Here is a 22682-nt window from a genome sequence, read left to right as displayed (position 1 = left end):
TTTTTTTTAAAGGCCTCAAATATATTTTTTAGCATTTGTACTATGAATTCACAGTCTTGACTTAGTTTTTCCACAATTTAAAATGAGAAATCACTTGTTTTCAAAAGTTCCTATGGTTTCAAATACTTTTTAGGGCTCAACTTAGGGTTAGGGTTATGAAAACGATAAGTCTGAGGGTCGAGGCAAGTTTACGGCTGTGTTCAGCAGGTTAAAGAAAGGTTAGGACATTGGTTCTTTTTTGATTTTGGACGAGCCAAAAATTTTGTATATACTAGTATAGGTACCTATGACCATATCAAGATATGGAATATATACATATTTCTTCAGGGAAAACATTTTTTTTTAAAGGCCTCAAATATATTTTTTAGCATTTGTACTATGGAATTCACAGTCTTGACTTAGTTTTTCCACAATTTTAAATGAGTAATCACTTGTTTTCAAAAGTTCCTATGGTTTCAAATACTTTTTAGGGCTCAACTTAGGGTTAGGGTTATGAAAACGATAAGTCTGAGGGTCGAGGCAAGTTTACGGCTGTGTTCAGCAGGTTAAAGAAAGGTTAGGACATTGGTTCTTTTTTGATTTTGGACGATTAAAAAATTTTGTATATACTAGTATAGGTACCTATGACCATAACAAGATATGGAATATATACATATTTCTTCAGGGAAAACATTTTTTTTTAAAGGCCTCAAATATATTTTTTAGCATTTGTACTATGGAATTCACAGTCTTGACTTAGTTTTTCCACAATTTTAAATGAGTAATCACTTGTTTTCAAAAGTTCCTATGGTTTCAAATACTTTTTAGGGCTCACTTAGGGTTAGGGTTATGAAAACGATAAGTCTGAGGGTCGAGGCAAGTTTACGGCTGTGTTCAGCAGGTTAAAGAAAGGTTAGGACATTGGTTCTTTTTTGATTTTGGACAGACAAAAAATTTTGTATATACTAGTATAGGTACCTATGACCATACAAGATATGGAATATATACATATTTCTTCAGGGAAAACATTTTTTTTAAAGGCCTCAAATATATTTTTTAGCATTTGTACTATGGAATTCACAGTCTTGACTTAGTTTTTCCACAATTTTAAATGAGTAATCACTTGTTTTCAAAAGTTCCTATGGTTTCAAATACTTTTTAGGCTCAACTTAGGGTTAGGGTTATGAAACGATAAGTCTGAGGGTCGAGGCAAGTTTACGGCTGTGTTCAGCAGGTTAAAGAAAGGTTAGGACATTGGTTCTTTTTTGATTTTGGACGAGCCAAAATTTGTATATACTAGTATAGGTACCTATGACCATAACAAGATATGGAATATATACATATTTCTTCAGGGAAAACATTTTTTTTTAAAGGCCTCAAATATATTTTTTAGCATTTGTACTATGGAATTCACAGTCTTGACTTAGTTTTTCCACAATTTTAAATGAGTAATCACTTGTTTTCAAAAGTTCCTATGGTTTCAAATACTTTTTAGGGCTCAACTTAGGGTTAGGGTTATGAAAACGATAAGTCTGAGGGTCGAGGCAAGTTTACGGCTGTGTTCAGCAGGTTAAAGAAAGGTTAGGACATTGGTTCTTTTTTGATTTTGGGACCAAAAATTTTGTATATACTAGTATAGGTACCTATGACCATATCAAGATATGGAATATATACATATTTCTTCAGGGAAAACATTTTTTTTTAAAGGCCTCAAATATATTTTTTAGCATTTGTACTATGAATTCACAGTCTTGACTTAGTTTTTCCACAATTTAAAATGAGAAATCACTTGTTTTCAAAAGTTCCTATGGTTTCAAATACTTTTTAGGGCTCAACTTAGGGTTAGGGTTATGAAAACGATAAGTCTGAGGGTCGAGGCAAGTTTACGGCTGTGTTCAGCAGGTTAAAGAAAGGTTAGGACATTGGTTCTTTTTTGATTTTGGACGAGCCAAAAATTTTGTATATACTAGTATAGGTACCTATGACCATAACAAGATATGGAATATATACATATTTCTTCAGGAAAACATTTTTTTTTAAAGGCCTCAAATATATTTTTTAGCATTTGTACTATGGAATTCACAGTCTTGACTTAGTTTTTCCACAATTTTAAATGAGTAATCACTTGTTTTCAAAAGTTCCTATGGTTTCAAATACTTTTTAGGGCTCAACTTAGGGTTAGGGTTATGAAAACGATAAGTCTGAGGGTCGAGGCAAGTTTACGGCTGTGTTCAGCAGGTTAAAGAAAGGTTAGGACATTGGTTCTTTTTTGATTTTGGACGAGCCAAAAATTTTGTATATACTAGTATAGGTACCTATGACCATATCAAGATATGGAATATATACATATTTCTTCAGGGAAAACATTTTTTTTTAAAGGCCTCAAATATATTTTTTAGCATTTGTACTATGAATTCACAGTCTTGACTTAGTTTTTCCACAATTTTAAATGAGTAATCACTTGTTTTCAAAAGTTCCTATGGTTTCAAATACTTTTTAGGGCTCAACTTAGGGTTAGGGTTATGAAAACGATAAGTCTGAGGGTCGAGGCAAGTTTACGGCTGTGTTCAGCAGGTTAAAGAATGGTTAGGACATTGGTTTTTTTTGATTTTGGACCAGCCAAAAATTTTGTATATACTAGTATAGGTACCTATGACCATAACAAGATATGGAATATATACATATTTCTTCAGGGAAAACATTTTTTTTTAAAGGCCTCAAATATATTTTTTAGCATTTGTACTATGGAATTCACAGTCTTGACTTAGTTTTTCCACAATTTTAAATGAGTAATCACTTGTTTTCAAAAGTTCCTATGGTTTCAAATACTTTTTAGGGCTCAACTTAGGGTTAGGGTTATGAAAACGATAAGTCTGAGGGTCGAGGCAAGTTTACGGCTGTGTTCAGCAGGTTAAAGAAAGGTTAGGACATTGGTTCTTTTTGATTTTGGACTAGCCAAAAAATTTGTATATACTAGTATAGGTACCTATGACCATAACAAGATATGGAATATATACATTTTCTTCAGGGAAAACATTTTTTTAAAGGCCTCAAATATATTTTTTAGCATTTGTACTATGGAATTCACAGTCTTGACTTAGTTTTTCCACAATTTTAAATGAGTAATCACTGTTTTCAAAAGTTCCTATGGTTTCAAATACTTTTTAGGGCTCAACTTAGGGTTAGGGTTATGAAAAACGATAAGTCTGAGGGTCGAGGCAAGTTTACGGCTGTGTTCAGCAGGTTAAAGAAAGGTTAGGACATTGGTTCTTTTTTGATTTTGGACGAGCCAAAAATTTTGTATATACTAGTATAGGTACCTATGACCATAACAAGATATGGAATATATACATATTTCTTCAGGGAAAACATTTTTTTTTAAAGGCCTCAAATATATTTTTTAGCATTTGTACTATGAATTCACAGTCTTGACTTAGTTTTTCCACAATTTTAAATGAGTAATCACTTGTTTTCAAAAGTTCCTATGGTTTCAAATACTTTTTAGGGCTCAACTTAGGGTTAGGGTTATGAAAACGATAAGTCTGAGGGTCGAGGCAAGTTTACGGCTGTGTTCAGCAGGTTAAAGAAAGGTTAGGACATTGGTTCTTTTTTGATTTTGACGATGCCAAAAATTTGTATATACTAGTATAGGTACCTATGACCATAACAAGATATGGAATATATACATATTTCTTCAGGGAAAACATTTTTTTTAAAGCCTCAAATATATTTTTTAGCATTTGTACTATGAATTCACAGTCTTGACTTAGTTTTTTCCACAATTTAAATGAGTAATCACTTGTTTTCAAAAGTTCCTATGGTTTCAAATACTTTTTAGGGCTCAACTTAGGGTTAGGGTTATGAAAACGATAAGTCTGAGGGTCGAGGCAAGTTTACGGCTGTGTTCAGCAGGTTAAAGAAAGGTTAGGACATTGGTTCTTTTTTGATTTTGGACGATTAAAAAATTTTGTATATACTAGTATAGGTACCTATGACCATAACAAGATATGGAATATATACATATTTCTTCATGGAAAACATTTTTTTTTAAAGGCCTCAAATATATTTTTTAGCATTTGTACTATGGAATTCACAGTCTTGACTTAGTTTTTCCACAATTTTAAATGAGTAATCACTTGTTTTCAAAAGTTCCTATGGTTTCAAATACTTTTTAGGGCTCAACTTAGACAAAATTTTGATATATAGTATAGGTACCTATGACCATAACAAGATATGAATATACATATTTTCGGAAACATTTTTTTTTAGCCTCAATATATTTTTAGATTTGTACTATGAATCAGTCTGACTTAGTTTTTCCAAATTTTAAATGAGTAATCACTTGTTTTCAAAGTTCCTATGTTTCAAATACTTTTTAGGCTCAACTTAGGTTAGGTTTGAAACGATAAGTCTGAGGTGGGCAAGTTACGGCTGTGTTCAGCAGGTTAAAGAAAGTTAGGACATTGTTCTTTTTGATTTGGACGAGCAAAAATTTGATATATATATAGGTACCTATGACCATACAAGATATGGAATATATACATATTTCTTCAGGGAAAACATTTTTTAAAGGCCTCAATATATTTTTAGCATTTGTACTATGAATTCACAGTCTTGACTAGTTTTCCACAATTTAATGAGAATCACTTGTTTCAAAAGTCTATGTTTCAAATACTTTTAGGGCTCAACTTAGGGTTAGGGTTATGAAAACGATAAGTCTGAGGTCGAGCAAGTTTACGGCTGTGTTCAGCAGGTTAAGAAAGTTAGGACATTGTTTTTTTGATTTGGACATTAAAATTGTATTATAGTATAGGTACCTATGACCATAACAGATATGGAATTATACATATTTTTCAGGAAAACATTTTTTTAAAGGCCTCAAATTTTTTTAGCATTGTACTATGGAATTCACAGTCTGACTTAGTTTTCACAATTTTAAATGAGTAATCACTTGTTTTCAAAAGTTCCTATGGTTTCAAATACTTTTAGGGCTCAACTTAGGGTTAGGGTTATGAAAACGATAAGTCTGAGGGTCGAGCAAGTTTAGGCTGTGTTCAGCAGGTTAAAGAAAGGTTAGGACATTGGTTCTTTTTGATTTTGGACGAGCCAAAAATTGTTATACTAGTATAGGTACCTATGACCATAACAAGATATGAATATTAATTTTCGGGAAAAATTTTTTTAAAGCCTCAAATATATTTTTAGCATTTGTACTATGAATTCACAGTTTGACTTAGTTTTTCCACAATTTAAATGAGTAATCACTTGTTTTCAAAGTTCCTATGTTTCAAATACTTTTTAGGCTCAACTTAGGGTTAGGGTTAGAAAGTAAGTCTGAGGGTCGAGGCAAGTTACGGCTGGTCAGCAGTTAAAGAAAGGTAGACATGGTTTTTGTTGGACGACCAAAAATTTTGTAATACTAGTAAGGTACTATGACCATACAAGATATGAATATATACATATTTCTTCAGGGAAAACATTTTTTTTAAAGGCCTCAAATATATATATATTTTTTAGCATTTGTACTATGAATTCACAGTCTTGACTTAGTTTTTCCACAATTTTAAATGAGTAATCACTTGTTTTCAAAAGTTCCTATGGTTTCAAATACTTTTTAGGGCTCAACTTAGGGTTAGGGTTATGAAAACGATAAGTCTGAGGGTCGAGGCAAGTTTACGGCTGTGTTCAGCAGGTTAAAGAAAGGTTAGGACATTGGTTCTTTTTTGATTTTGGACGATTAAAAAATTTTGTATATACTAGTATAGGTACCTATGACCATAACAAGATATGGAATATATACATATTTCTTCAGGGAAAACATTTTTTTTTAAAGGCCTCAAATATATTTTTAGCATTTGTACTATGGAATTCACAGTCTTGACTTAGTTTTTCCACAATTTTAAATGAGTAATCACTTGTTTTCAAAAGTTCCTATGGTTTCAAATACTTTTTAGGGCTCAACTTAGGGTTAGGGTTATGAAAACGATAAGTCTGAGGGTCGAGGCAAGTTTACGGCTGTGTTCAGCAGGTTAAAGAAAGGTTAGGACATTGGTTCTTTTTTGATTTTGGACGATTAAAAAATTTTGTATATACTTAGTATAGGTACCTATGACCATAACAAATATGGAATTATACATATTTCTTCAGGAAAAACATTTTTTTTTAAGCCTCAAATATATTTTTAGCATTTGTACTATGGAATTCACAGTCTTGACTTAGTTTTTCCACAATTTTAAATGAGTAATCACTTGTTTTCAAAAGTTCCTATGGTTTCAAATACTTTTTAGGGCTCAACTTAGGGTTAGGGTTATGAAAACGATAAGTCTGAGGGTCGAGGCAAGTTTACGGCTGTGTTCAGCAGTTTAAAGAAAGGTTAGGACATTGGTTCTTTTTTGATTTTGGTCGATTAAAAAATTTTGTATATACTAGTATAGGTACCTATGACCATAACAAGATATGGAATATATACATATTTCTTCAGGGAAAACATTTTTTTTAAAGGCCTCAAATATATTTTTTAGCATTTGTACTATGGAATTCACAGTCTTGACTTAGTTTTTCCACAATTTTAAATGAGTAATCACTTGTTTTCAAAAGTTCCTATGGTTTCAAATACTTTTTAGGGCTCAACTTAGGGTTAGGGTTATGAAAACGATAAGTCTGAGGGTCGAGGCAAGTTTACGGCTGTGTTCAGCAGGTTAAAGAAAGGTTAGGACATTGGTTCTTTTTGATTTTGGACCAGCCAAAAATTTTGTATATACTAGTATAGGTACCTATGACCATAATCAAGATATGGAATATAACATATTTCTTCAGGAAAACATTTTTTTTTAAAGGCCTCAAATATATTTTTTAGCATTTGTACTATGAATTCACAGTCTTGACTTAGTTTTTCCACAATTTAAAATGAGAAATCACTTGTTTTCAAAAGTTCCTATGGTTTCAAATACTTTTTAGGGCTCAACTTAGGGTTAGGGTTATGAAAACGATAAGTCTGAGGGTCGAGGCAAGTTTACGGCTGTGTTCAGCAGGTTAAAGAAAGGTTAGGACATTGGTTCTTTTTTGATTTTGGACGAGCCAAAAATTTTGTATATACTAGTATAGGTACCTATGACCATAACAAGATATGGAATATATACATATTTCTTCATGGAAAACATTTTTTTTTAAAGGCCTCAAATATATTTTTTAGCATTTGTACTATGGAATTCACAGTCTTGACTTAGTTTTTCCACAATTTTAAGTTGAATGTTCATGGACTACATGGGGCTAATCTTATCATATATTGTACACAAAAGGCATTTTGTGGATGTACTCTCCGTTAAACACAGGAAAAACTATTAACAAATCCCTGACCAATTACCACGCAACATATTTTTTGTTGTATCCACTGATGAATATAATGAATCATCACATTGCACTCCTATCCCTCCAGCAAGGCTCTGGAGATTCAGTACATGTGTGTTTCTAAGAATTGGGAACTCAACAAAAAATGAAAAATATGAAAGGCCCTGGTTACCATGGCATACAATATCCATCAATATCTCAATTTCTGGAAATTATTTAAAGCTATAATATTTAATATGAACCTAGTTTTAACTAGATACAAACTCACATAGCTGGCAAAAAAGTTTTGGTCCAGCAGCTTCACAAACTGCTGACCGTTTCATCCAAATTGTATGCCAATGATCACATAGACGCTTCATGTATTGAATTCTTTTTTCTTTCTTTGGTGTCAAAAAATATTGCTGTTTTTTTAATTTATTTTTTTTATTCTCTGTTGTCCACAACCTTCTCAATTTTATTTACAGTTGGAGATTGTACAAGTATATGCAAACTTATTATCCGGATACTACTGCATCTGTTTCCTGGTGAAAACTTCATAGAAAAGCACTGCATGTCCAAAAACGTTACGTCATACTCTCTGCAGTAAACAAACTCAGTGATATCTTTTTTTGTTGATTTTTCTCCCTTTCAGATTGTCTGAGAAACTCATAAATACTAAACACACATGGTATTCTCACTCACCTGTTTCTTGGAATCCTGCAGTGTTGACTGGCAGCTATCTCTTTTCATTTCCAGTGTAGAGTGTAGAGGGTCTTCATTAACATTTCGAGAAGTGGCGGCCTCCTCATATTTCAGTGATGGAGTATAAGCAAGACAAGCCTGTGGGCTGGGAAGCCTATGGCCTGGGAAGAGAACCTGTACAGCACAATAGAGTTTATTTGGCTGGATATAAGATATCTATGACATAGCCTGTAGTTTGTTCAGATTATTGTACTTTAATGTATCATAACCGCCAATGGATACATTTCAAAATTGTTCACAAGGTATATCTGGCCCCATCAAAACATCAGATACATTTTTACGGGTGTTCTGTGAGTGTCCTGGTGTTGCTTTATTTTGCAACTGGGTCTCTGTAACACTCTGATGTTCTGGGGGAAAAATGCTGAAGATCAGCATATCTATCTATCTTACTGTACTATGCAGCCTTATACGTATGGCTAATTAACAAGATAATTTGCATTGCCAGCACTCTTTTACCTGGCCACATTGGGTCTCACCTTTCCTTAATATTCTTCCCACAGCTAGCTTCCAATATTATATCACAGTTCTATTACAATTTATAATGTCATTATATATTTATTATGTGTGAACTACAGTCTATGAATTATAGACCTTGTCTATAGTCGTATATCATTTTACGAAAGGGGCAAGAGGGTTTAGCTTGCGGGAAACAAATTCTCTATGTGGCAATGATTATTATTTTATTTTTATTTTTTTCTCTCAAATAAAAGTATTTGATCCAAACAAATCCATTCCTTAAAATGGAAAAATTAACCAGGTCCATGTTTGTGGCAATGTACAACGTGTGCAGTTAGGCTACGTCCTCAGCTGTGCTCCTTGATTTCTGAGGTTTGAATACAATAGCCTCCATGTTTGCAAGGTTATTTTTATTCTGTGTTCTCAGATGTTCAGAGTTTTGTTCTCTGCATAGCAGGCAGACTGGTCCAGTGCACTTAAATTATTCACACCCTGATTATGTCATTTTTAAGAATATAGAAAGAGAAAGGCAAGTCTGAAGCGTTGTGGCATCTGCGGTCCCATTGGAATTACGGTGCTGCGGTGGAGCAAATGTTCTCTTTAGCACTTCAGCGCAAAGCAGCAGAGCAGTCCATTGGGTAAAAATGTTTGGAAGCATCACAGACTGTGCAGTTTCATGCTGTGACCCCTCAAAAAATACCAGTCACAAGAGGTTATATCAGCTCAGCACACCAAGCACCAAAAAATAATTTAATAAAATTTTAATTATAATTATAATAAAAAAATAATTTACAAATTAAAATTTAATGCTAATAATTGCAGAAACACATGGTGCCTTAAACCTTCCACTGATGCTATTCCAATGCTCCCTTTGCTTCTCCATCTGCTACCACTCAGCTTTCCTCCAATGTAGTTTGTGAGCACCCCCATTCACGTATGTGTGCAAGATGCGCTCGCTCGATGCTCCTCTCTAAGGCCTGGCTATACTTCAAAAAGCTACCCAGAAAATCCTGCTAAAGACAGGCGTAAGCTTTCAAAGAGCCCTCAATGCAATGTTTTCATTTAGCTGGGACATGATGGGTAGTCCCAAGCTCACACAGACACCTCAGTCAAGAGGTGCTGTTACTGATAAGAAGATAGTCGAACTTAATACTGAACACAAGACTGAGTGCATAACAAGAAGGGGATCACACAACTGGATTAAATAAATAAAAAAATAGAAGAACATCAGAGACTGCTGTCATTCTAATACATACATTCTTATTTTGTTGTATACCCACTCGTCACCTTTAGGGCCATTCACATCCCATATAGCCTCAGGATCCGCTTTTCATAACTGGCAGGGCCGGACATGTGTCATGGGTTTGGTTAGCCAAGATCTCTCCGGCTCACCTCAATAAGATTACATCACCGCTAGGTAACTACCATCTCTCCTATAAGGTTCTGTGACAGCTGCCATCATCTCAACCTCCCCAGCAGCTCGTACTCCCACTCCCATCCGGACAAAGTACAAAAACAACACTTAAAGACACAACATGCAGGACTCCCGCAGTCCTGTTTTAACTTAAAATAACTAGTTGGCGCGGCAGCTGCCTCACCAACGCTGACTGTTTTCTGTGTCTCCAGGCACTCTGCAGTTTACACAGACTCCCACGCCTTTTTGCCAATGCCCAAAACCTGCATGTGCATTTAGTTCATGGTATGTTATCCCCGAGGCTTATTCTTATGGCACACCAAAGCATCACAGTGGTTATGCTAGCCCATGGAATGCTGCGTCTTTGGACTTCAGGACATTTCAAAATCTGCATTTAAATGAATGTGCACCTGCTTTTGGCCAGTCTGTAAACCGGCATGTCCTCCAGACAAGACCAGAACACCTCAGGATTTAGTCAAAAGAGTAGTAAAATATTTTTGACTGGGTCTAAACATCTTTTCTCCATGGGGCCCTATGACAACAATAGACATGTTCATGCTCTCCATTAGTCTGCCTGGGCACTGAAAACAGTACAGACTGTTTGCGGCATTCTTAAATTTATGACCAGGAGGTAAAATGATTAATGCTGCAGGTAGTCTAGATACAGTACCAGTTGACCTCTGTCATCTCTCCTCAATTACCACGCCTATATCTAGCAGCCTTTGAAAAAGAATCAGAATGGATATGGCGGCAACGGTGGTCTACACAAGCATGTTAACAGAGGACAAAAAGGCATGGTACCTAGAGGCCACATCCCTTCATCAATATCTCTGAGTGCTGGTGCTGTTGTTGTCCCAGTTTAACTTGCTAAAGCAGATCTCTGCTGACCAGAGGACTCTCTTCATGTCCACTGTGACAACGCAGCAGCATGCATCACACACAATTTAAAATGGCCGCTCTGGTGTTTGTCGCCAATCGGACCGTAATATGTATTCATTTAAAAATGGACAATTTATTGTCCAAATTAGCGCTTTCCGAATGTTGGCTCAACAGTCTTTGCAGATTGAGGACTCTTATGCTTGAAAATGCTTTCCAGATATCATGTATATAAATGAAAAAAGTACATTTATACTGCATTGTTTGCACATTATTTGTTTTATGTTTTTTCACTGTCGTTGCTTTGTGTGTATGTACACATTAATATGTGCTAACACAGTTTGTGAAGAAACTTCTAATTATCTCTGAGGTAAAGTGTTGGGTAAACTTACCGCCAGTTGTAATTGTGTAGCTTTCAGCATTTAAGCAAGAAGTGCACACATTTAAAGATGCAGAGAAACCAATATCACAACTTAGGGGGAAGTGCTATAATTTAGAAAGGATTTTGATGTAAATGGACTGCATTTACATAGCGCTTTTATCCAAAGCGCTTTACAATTGATGCCTCTCATTCGCCAGAGCAGTTAGGGGTTAGGTGTCTTGCTCAGGGACACTTCGACACACCCAGGGCGGGGATCGAACCGGCAATCCTCCGACTGCTAGACAACCGCTCTTACCTCCTGAGCTATGTCGCCCCTTATGTATAGTTTTGTTATTGAATCTTTTCATAGTTTTTGTTAGGGTTTTTGCACTGTTTTCAGACCCCTTTTGTAAATAATGTGCCATTTTCAGGGTCATGCTTGTGCCAGGGTTATGCTTGTGGGCCACTGGGTCCCATTTTCCTCATGACAAACATGCAAGCAGAGCATGCACCAAATTATGAGAATTCAGCTCTGGTGTATCAGTGGCGTATTATTCCAGAATGAAGAGCTTGTGGAGTGTTTCAAATGATCAAGTGGATGTTGAAGAGGGTAGCAGATTAGAAGAGCCATGACTAGGATTACAGTAGCTACTCTTATTTGTCCTGTTTGCTATCTGTAGGCGGACGTAGACTGCCACCAGCTTTGTCTTCTGGACATTGCATGGATCATGAGTTTAAACTGCCATATCAATTTAAAATCATGATCCAGGGTTTCAAGTATTATCTTGTTTTCTTTTGATAATTGCCAAATATATCAGCATTAGGAAAACAGTAACAAAAAAAGTACTTTATGAAGTGGGGAAACAGCAATTTGGTGTTTTTCTGTTGAGGTAATACACCTGTAAATTGATGTTATATCACCACTGCTTCGCTAAAAACAAACAACAACAACAACAAAAACCGTGCAAGGTAAAGGCACTACATGAGAGGGAAAAAACTCAGCAAGAGAATAATATTTTTAGTAAAAGATGTTCTGTTATTCATCTTGGGATGGGTAGTACAGTTTGAATAGAAATAGCATCACACAAAGTTTGGAGATAAAAAGATGATCAGCAGATATTGAATCAGAGATGAATTTTTACACTATGATGTTACTGCTATTCAATGTAACTCTAGAAAGTCCTTGATTTGTTTGCTTTGAGTACATAGACACACACAAGCATACACACACAAACAAGAAACACATACTACATAAACACACAAACACATACTACATAAACCTGGCAAACAGCTCATCGCCTTTTGAAAAAAAAAGCATGTATATATTGTGCAGCTTTCAATAACAGCAGCACTATTTTTTTGTCGGTCCTAGAAGAGATGATTTGATGTGTTTCTGAATTATAGTTGTTATATTGTTTACATACATTAGGAGAATAATGGGTACCAAAAGACTCATCTTTTAATTGTCGTAGCAGTCAGGCAGCTTGCTTCCTATATCTAATTTTGATGAGGATGGCTAACTAAAGGAAATATTTTTAACTGCTTGTGATGTTACATTTTTTAGTTAATTCGCTTTGAATGCATTTCAAAATGAAATTATTAAAAAACTCTGTACATGACTAAACACATTTGGATATGGCATATTCTCCTTCCCAATAGCTAGCTTTGTAGATGTTGATAGATACAAAATAGATAGATACATAATTGCACCCAATTACAGCCTGGCTCTGGTTATGAAAGTTACAACTAAAATAAGTTTTTTTTTTTTTGTTTTTTTTTATAAGCCAGATAAACATTGAGCATTGGTTGAACATTGAGAAGCAAGTACTTTTCTTTGAAATACATGTATCTTGCAATACTACAAATTTAGCTGTTTTTAGGCACTCAAACTGCCATGGTTCACAATTTTGGAAGAAGGTTGAATTTTTGTACACCTATCTTAAGCATAAATAAGTCCCTTAGTGTACATCAGCTTTATATAGGCCACTGACTCCAATTAACTGCCTTTTTTAAGTTCCTTTTGCTGTTGTTTTTAATAGCATCGCATAATTAGTGCAGGCCCTTGAGACCTACGTGGAATGCTTAATGGACCTCACTCACATTTCCTTGGTTTAGTGAAAACATCCCAAAAATGCACATGCATTCGAAACATTACATATTAATACAGGATGCACACGGCTTCACAATTATGTAAATCATGACTATGCAAGATCGACTCATTGCAATTGTAACTTTTACTTTGTGAACATTTTGTGATTTGAAAGCATTATTTTTTTAAGGAGCGTGTACCCATTTTATAGTCACACATGAATTCTTATCTTTAAATAAATATTCAGAGCAGAGGAGACCCTCTGCTCTAGAGAGTAGAATTTTGTATTCCCAGTATGCACCTAAAACTTAAAATTTGTTCTTTCAGAGTCTACAACCTAATTCAATTTCTGAGACTCTTCCCACCAATCTACAATCTTTGCACTTTTTAATGGAATCTTCATTTATGTTTTAAAAAGAGAGAGAGAGAGCTGTCTGAAGAAAAAGCAATCGGTCTCATACTCACCTATGACATTACATTACATTACAGGCATTTGGCAGACGCTGTTATCCAGAGCGAGGTACAACATCATTCAGAAGGCTGCAGACGATGAATTCAGTCACAGACATGGGAAGTGTTACTTTTTCATTATCCACACATCAAATTAACTTAATATAGTCATGTTAATTTGTAAAAGTTACTGAAAAACTAGAAAAGAGAGGAAAATATTCAAGTTTCAAGTATTAATCATTAATACAAAATTCTGGAATTGGCCACTACTCCTGTAGTAATCACTGTAAAAGCTGTAAAGTCTAATTCTGTTGGGGATTGTTAAATTGAGTCACAAAAGGGCTGGATTAAATCAACATTTGTGCTTAACTTTCTTATACAAATAAATAAACTTTTTTTCTGAAATGCAGCTTACAGAGCTCGGTCATTTCAAACTGACCTTGTCAAAGTGTTCGTGCCGAAAATTGCATTCTCATTTACTTGTAAGTCAAAGTAGAAATAACATTCGTATTTATTTGTAAGTCCAAGCTGAGGGTGAATGGTAATTGAATCCAGACCTAAGTGTGCATGTGCAGTGTGGATGCAGTGCATGGACATTTCTATTTCTATTTGTGCTTGTTTGGATTTAAGAGAAGTGTTGTTGTGGGTTTACATCTGTCTTTGCCTTTCACCCCCCTGCTTTCTGCTTTCTTCATGTGGTGTTTGCTGCTGTAACATCGCTCCTAATTGCAGTTTTCTATGACCTTCCCCTGGGGGTATGAAGGGAGCACTGAATTATTTATAGGGAGTATGTACGACAGTTTATTAGAATGTTAAAATTTAGAAATAAAGGAACACTACAGTGCTGTGGAATTATAATTATATTATGAAGCAAGGTTCATCAGTGTCAAACAGCACATTACAAAACAATGTGAGTAGTAAGCACAGAATAGAAACTGCAACTACTGTATATGACATAATTCGACAATTATGGTGTAATGGAAGTTAGAAGCTCTTATCAACTGCACAAACAAGGAACGCAGTTTTTATGGGCACTCATTGTCATTTGTCATTTGGTGAGATCATGAGTAAGTTAAAGCAATTAACACTTCAGCAAAACTAATAGTTATTTTCTTAACAGTTTCATGAAATTATTAATTCTTCAGTTATTAAAACATTTAAAGCAAAGTTTTTGGTCTGTGGCCTTTTGCAAGATATTTTGAAATCTGTGAGATAAAGCTTGTTGTCCGTAGCAGAACAAAACACTGAAGCACACATTCATTTCATTTTTGTAATACCTGAACATTATGGAGTCACCATATTTAACATCACAAAAGTACAAGGAAAGTAACATTTGATCAAAATTGGGTTTTTAAAGATTGCAGCAACAAGTCACCAGTTAGCATAAATTTGCTTTAGGTTTAGTACACTTGTTATTTTATACATAATGTACATATGTAATATACATAAGGAAATTACCTGTCTGAAAGTCCTTTACAATGTATTTCCAATGCATTTATTAAAGCTTGCATTCATATGTGCTGCATAAGTCTCTCAATAAATTATTCAATTTCAAAATTGGGTTTTCTAGATATGTTCATACAGCCATATGATATTAGCATGTTCATCCATGGCAATGAGGCTGTTTGCTACTGAACACTACAATAACGACCCTCCCTATCCTGGACCTTTGTGATGAGCATTCTGGGTGCTGATTGGTGCCCAGTTCTAACATGAGGAGGAATGGGATGCCGCTTTTGTCTGCATCTCTCATCGTAAAAGTGCTTCCTATTCCTCAAAAGTGCAGAAGATCTCCCCCACACGGCTGTTTCTCTGCACAGAGGCATAGCTGGCAGTAAATCTGAATGCATTGTCTAGCCTTCCCTAGGACTTCCCACCTCTCGTTTTAATTCTAACGAGCGTCAAGAGCAAATCGACTCCAATCTCCAAGGTACCTGCAGGCTTTGAAAAGCAATGAAGCTAAAACGTGCAATGTGAAAGATGCATACCCAAGATCATTTTCATCTCTCTGCCTTCTCAGTGTCTGCTGTGGGCCTATATCCAGTCTTTATTTCTTTTTCTTTTTTTAAATAATGAAAAATGACTAAATGGCAAACTTAAACATTTATCACTTGAAGCAAATTGAGTTGTATCAACAATTATTGATGACGTGAGGAAAATGGAAAGGTTAATTTAATAACTGCACAAAATAAAATAAACAAGAATATTGACTTCATAAAAATAAGGTCCTTATTTATTTTTTTGCTTCACAAAAACAATGGACACAGAATATATTGTGTACTCAGGAGACTGACAAATAATCTGGCAAAATTCCACCTAATTAGATCAGAATAGTGAATGCTTTATTGGATAACACATCCATTTACCTCTGGGTCCAAATTCCCATAGTTTTTCTGTTAAGCCAAGTATTGCTGAGGGATAGCCCATAAATGTCTGGTCACAGATATTTAAGGAATGTCTGTGATTCTGGATTGACGTAAACAGACTACGTTAGCCCCCAATATCAGGTCTTACCAGGATGTAACCTGTCTATGTTCTAGTCAGCTGGAAAACTTTCACTTTCAATCGAATGTAGCTGGGTTTTCACCTGAAAACCTAGATGGCATTTCATTAAATTTTCACCAACTTTTCACCACAAAAATATTCAGCGGGAAGACACTGTTCAAGTGCAAGGATGGGCTCCATGGGTCTGGGTTCGATTCCCAACCATGTCAGTGCTGACTGTGGCTGGTAGCCCTGCATGGTGAGGCGCAAGTGCATGCTTGTGTATGCGTTCCTGCCCCGGCAGCCTGAGCAGTGCTGTATGTGGCTGGGAATTCCAAATTAGGGAGAAAATGGGGGGAAGCATAAAAAATAAATATATGTATCTTCCGTGAGACCAGAGAAATTTCAATGTCACCAGAAATTTGCATGCATGTGTATTGGCAATAACTTGAAATGGGATCAGCCCTTCACTAACAAAGTCCAGGACAGCCATGCATGTGTGATGAGTCAAAGTCTTGTTTATTCTCGCACAGCAAATAAATAAATGTAGAGGGCAATGCAGTTATAAAGTCAGTGTGGAAGTGTGATGTATGAGCTTCAATATCATATGAAAGAACAGCACCTTCAGTGATTAGTAATGGATCACTGGCTGCTCAATTCTGTATAAATTAACATTATTACACCTATTTTTGCATGATGATACATATCATGCCACATATTCATGCTGCGCACACCTAACTGTATTTCCTGGCAAGAGACAAAATGCATATGGAGTGGCTATTTTGTTCACCTGGCATGAACCCAGAAGACAGCCTTAGGGATACTGCTCTGGCACTTGCATCATCAGGTATCACGACCGTGAACACTTTACGATCTGTGTGTATCACTCATCACTAAGGAGAATAAGATTTCCCAGAAATAAAACCTCAAGTTTTATTGATGCCGGGTCATTTTCAATCATAGACAGCAGCAAATGGAAGGCATGAGATAATGAAATTTTGTTCTAAGTACCCTGACATTATGTGCTGTTGGGCTTTTCTGCATACTGCTATATACTGTATATATATATATATATATATATATATATATATATATATATATATATATATATATATAGACATATATATGCCACTTTGTGGTTTTTCTATGTATGTGTTTTTTAAATTGTATTGTACATTTGCATTCATAATTTCTCTTTTGCTCTGTGAGTCAACACACATCAGTGACAATGCTGGAGGGTTCATATATTAATGATGTATAAACAAGCATTAATGTTTAATTTGATCGGGGGCGAATATAGGAGAATGCATCTGTTGAAATAAACAAGGAGTCGATAGCCTATAAATATTACATGACAGATAATATGCAATATTGTTTTTGAAGATGCAAGCCATGCACTTTAGTACATTTAGCATAGAAGATAAGTCCACGTTTACCTCATTGTATGGGAACAGATACAGATGACAGTGGTATCTCAGGGGTGACTAGACCAGTGCATTATAAGGGATTTGTGTAATACAGTACAGCACAGCCTGCGGCATGATGTTTGAGTATTTTGGGGTGCTTGACTACTAATGCCAGGCTAAAGTGCAGCCAAGTGTGCCAATACTGTGCACTAGAATGTCCTGGTATTTCAAACAGCTGTTTTATCTCTGGAATATGGTGCTTGAACGATGCTACATTAAGGGTAACTCTAAATGAGTTGCAGAAAACAGCAGAACGTGTTATTTCAATGCTCACCGTAAATTGAGATTCAGAATAAAACTAGGCTTGCAGACTAACCCTGTTCTCCTAAATATCCCTCATTAAACACCAGACATAAACAGATCAGATTTGTAAACAAATCCAAGGCTGTTAATATCATAGGAGTCGCACTGGGGGTTGTGCTTGGAATTACTTGTCTAGGAGTGTGAATTCTATTTGCGTAATCCAAACATTTGAAAAAGTGTGCATTTGCACAGCGGCCGAAGAAATGCTACATTTGTTCAGATGGAGACCTGTGCAGAATGGATGAACAGCGCGTGCTGAGCGCTTTGTTACCGAGAGCACAGAGCTGTCTTACCAATTCTCTGATTCCCAGTCACCACCCTTCAAACCAGTGTCTTCAAGTTCTGCCATTTGAGACAGATTAAAGGGAAATATTCATTAAAATGTTTCACCTCTATTTTTACTCCCGCAAGTTAAAATGGAGACTTTGATCTTCCAGGCAGCTGCACCGAAACCGGGTGAATGTTAGAAGCAAGTAGTCTTGCGATCACTGAAGTCATACAATACATGTTTGTCAGTGCATAGACCATACATCATTTTCTGTAATGGGCTTCTCTGGGTCCATTGATTAGAATGCTGTTTTTCTTTTTGAAAATATACAGTCATGTATAATCATGTGGAGTTTAGTTCAGTCTTCGTTTTGTCTTTCATTTAGATAAAAATTTAAGTATGAGCAATAATTTCCTTTGTTGATTCTTTAAGGAATTAAAGAAAAAAATTGTGAAAGTGTTTCCATAAATTTATGGCGAGAAACAGTTCCCCAAATTCCACAAGTTTTACTTACAGTGGTTAGGTATATCATTGATCAACACTCTTGAAGGTCACTTGTAACATTCAGGTTGAGATATTTCATTTATTTTAACCTTTATTTAACCAGGATAGGCTCACTGAGATTCAAAGTATCTTTTTCAAGAGCAACCTGGCCAAGATATGTTGCAAAAAATCAATTACACTAAGTTAGAGGTAGATAACATATATCAAAATACAGCAAACTGAGTTAAAATCACAATCATAAATATAAAACATGGCACCAAATCTAGGCAGAACGTTGACATTGTAATGAGGCTGCCTCTAGATCCTTAATCATAGATAGATTATTTTAATTTAAGATAGATTTTAAGATATTTATTGAGATGACTATTTTGAAATCATTAAGCGCAATTTACATAGCCCAGAAGAGCGTGACAGCTAAGGAACTGTTTTTGGAACGCTGACTTGGCACACAGTAAAAACATTCTATTTTACTGGTCAAGAGTCAAGAGTCTTATATTTGCATTGTAAATGGCTTATCAGCTATGCCCAGACATGGAAGAGAATATTTGAAAAATATGACAAAGGGCCAGAAAAAAAGAGCAAAATTTATTATCACAGTATTTTATGAACATTTAATTCAGCAAAATAAGACTTGTATGATTGTAAGTACAAGCTATGCCTTTACATAGAGTACAGCAGTGTAGAATAATGTCGAAACAGAATGTAGAGAGTGACTAAAAAGAGAAATATGATTAAATGACACCTGTTCCTGACACAATAATATTTTTTACTGCACTGACCAGATACTTTGAAAATGTCAAAGCTCTGCAACTATCGTAGTTACTAAAAATGTCCACACACAGACTGGCATTAACTCATATTTGGTATAGACCAAGAGCTGTTTTATTTAGATGACCAGCATAGCACTATGTTATATGAATTCTAACCACGATTCACCTTTCTCCATCCAATGAAAAAATAACCCTTGTTTCTATTTTCCTGTGAAAGTAAAGGACAAACCAAATTGCTGTGAATTGTGTTCTGCTCCCAAAAAGAAGGTTAAATGATACAAATAAATGTTATTTATTCATTTATTTTCTGAGCCAATGTGTTTTTTTGTTAGTTTTTTGAAGGAATTATGCAATTTGCAATTATATTCAAAACCACAGCGTAGGACTAAAGCCAATTTATTATTCTGTCCATAATGAGAGCAAAAGCACCTGCAGTCTGGAGTTGTCAACATGTAAGAGCTAAACACACTCTGAAAATGTCACAATGGCAAGCCACCATAATACACCTTTTTCAGCCATTATAATTCTGGAACTTTCCTCTATAAAAGCAGGGGTACTGGTGTTATTGTTTAAGATTACAGGGTCTTTTTTTTTTACTTACAGTAAGATATTACTTCTTACAGGGGGGGAAATATATTGTAATTTATCCAGTATGCCTGCTCCAGTTTGTGTGCAATGTAGCAAGCAATTAATATTGTGCCACACCGACTCATGTTCTGTGGCTGATATATTTTAATCCATCTACTATCATATTTCCACTTCCACTACATTAACTTATTTTATCAAATGAAATTATATGACTAATTACTGAAAGTATATACAATTCATAGAGTCCTATTCATAATGTGAATACATAGTCAGACAATTTTTAAAAGAGAATATGATTTAAAGGGATGTAATCTTAGTGACTATTTATGCACTGCAGTCGGTACAGTGCATTATTTCTGAATTGCACTTACCATTTTCAATTTCTAAGATAATTTACCCTCTGCCCAATACCACCACCCTGAGCCAATCTGCACCAGTAGGTAAGGTAATTAATTAAGGTAATTAAGGCAATTGGTGCCCTGTGATCCCTTGGTAAGACAGGAAGAATCCCTTGGTCCAGATCTTAAGAAGGGAAGTCAGTGTGGAGTCATATATAGTGGAGCTGCTCAGTGGCAAACAATAGAGGATTGTGGTTGTACTGGGCAGCTCCCAGGTGTGAAGCAGGGCGTTCCTGCAAAAGAGCATCCGTGCTCAGTGAACCTACCCTGGGTAAATAAAGGTTAAATAAATAAAAAAATATAATAGTCAAAGCTATTCCGGACACTTGAATGGTAGTGGCTTTGGGGGAGTTGGGGAGAGGGGGTAGGGCGGGGTGAATAGGGTATTCAGTCCCATACGCAAACCACCCATAACCCACAGTGCTATGTTCAAGTTAGCACAGTCTGCAGATCTGTGACAGCAGTGACAATGGTAGACGCTTCTACGACAGGTGGCGATGTGATCGTTTTAAAGCAGAAATGAGAGATAGCAAACACCCCCCTCCCTCCCCCAATGGACACCAGACACACATTCCAGAGAGACTGAAGGCATTAACCTGTACATGCACTGCATCATACTTCTGTCCAGAATAATGAGTTAGGATAGCAGCGACGGCAAGCGGGCTCATTTGGATGCTGAGACGCTTCAGATGCTGACCTTTCTAACCGTGATTAAGTTAACCTTATTTTCACAACTACACGATGGGCCTGTCATATTTTAATTAATCCCCAGGCACCCACATTATATGAATTTGGGGCAGCCCATAGTCAGGCGGGTACACAACAAAAAAAGGTTCCATTGCACTGACAATGCTAACCAATATGTGTCCCTGGACTCCCCCAAATCTGTCAATCATTTATTTTGTCCAGCGTCATGACAGAGAACAGTGTCCTGATCATGCACCTATTCTCTGATCATGTTCACCACCTTAATTAAACCTGACATAGTGTACTGATGCGCTGACTGAAATGATGTTTTCTTCATTTAATTATTTTTCTGTCTGCAGCTACTTTTGTCTTACTCCTAGGGTATGTATTTTCAAATGAGGATTGAGTTTTCTCTTGACCTACCGCATTATATAACAATAAAGTATTTCTGTGATATGACTACTACCTGCCATAAAATTACGAAGACTTTTCAACTGCAGTTCACTTAAAATGGCTCTACATCAGTCCATTTTTCAATTAAGACTGTTGGCCAGTCATTACCATGCCCAGCTCCTCCCTTTGTGTCTCATAAAACAGGCCTGGCAACCCTCATAAAAAAGCAACTGCACATCAGGGAAGTCTATTTTAATTTATGTGGAATTAATTACAGAAAATCAGCCTTTTCTTGCTTGGCTCGTTTAGGAGAGCATAATTAAAATTGCTTGAAGATAATGATGTGGAAAAATAAATTAAATAATTTGGTCACTCAGGCAAGTGTATATTGTAAACAATGCAATGAAATGAGACAATCGGACACAAGTGACTGTGGGGGTCATGTCAGAACTGGCCCCCAAGCTATTTCACCAAAGGTCATTTTGTGTATCTGACCTGTCCGAAAGTTGCGCTCCGTGAAGTTCATGTGAACTCTAAAGGAACAGATGGATCACACAAAACACGTACAGTCATGCGATACCAATCACCAGTACTGGCAGAAATTTTCCATCCAACGTATGCAGATTGGACATATTGTTCTGCTCTTATTCAAGTCGTCGCTTCCCCTCCTGTGTTTGGTGATTTCATTCAGCTGCCTGGAATGAATTAGCAGACACAAAATGTGGTGAAATAATACCTGCACAGGTGTACTGAAAGCTTCAGAGCAGGCAAACTATCAACAGGCCTTTGGTTTACTGGCTCACGTATCAAAGCTGCCTGCAATGGAAGAGGCCATTTGTGGCAGGTTGGAAATCAATCACTGCTGGTGTGCAATTTACACTCTAAGTGAGGAATATTGAGTGGCTGGTATGTATAGGTTTGGAAGGGGGGTGTCTCCTCTAAAGAATTTCACAGCTCGTAGTCTAAGCCCGCATTAGAATGATAATGGCTTATTTTATTTCCCATGGGTTCTCCTGCTTGCATCCATATCCCTCCCCCTCAAGTTCTTTAATATCCTGCAAGTCATTCACACCCGGGAAAATTATATGCAAAATCCAGGAATTATAGC

The sequence above is a fragment of the Anguilla rostrata genome, chromosome 1, assembly GCF_018555375.3.
Source record: "Anguilla rostrata isolate EN2019 chromosome 1, ASM1855537v3, whole genome shotgun sequence".
In the NCBI taxonomy this organism is placed as follows: Eukaryota; Metazoa; Chordata; class Actinopteri; order Anguilliformes; family Anguillidae; genus Anguilla; species Anguilla rostrata.
This window is presented reverse-complemented; position numbering follows the sequence as displayed.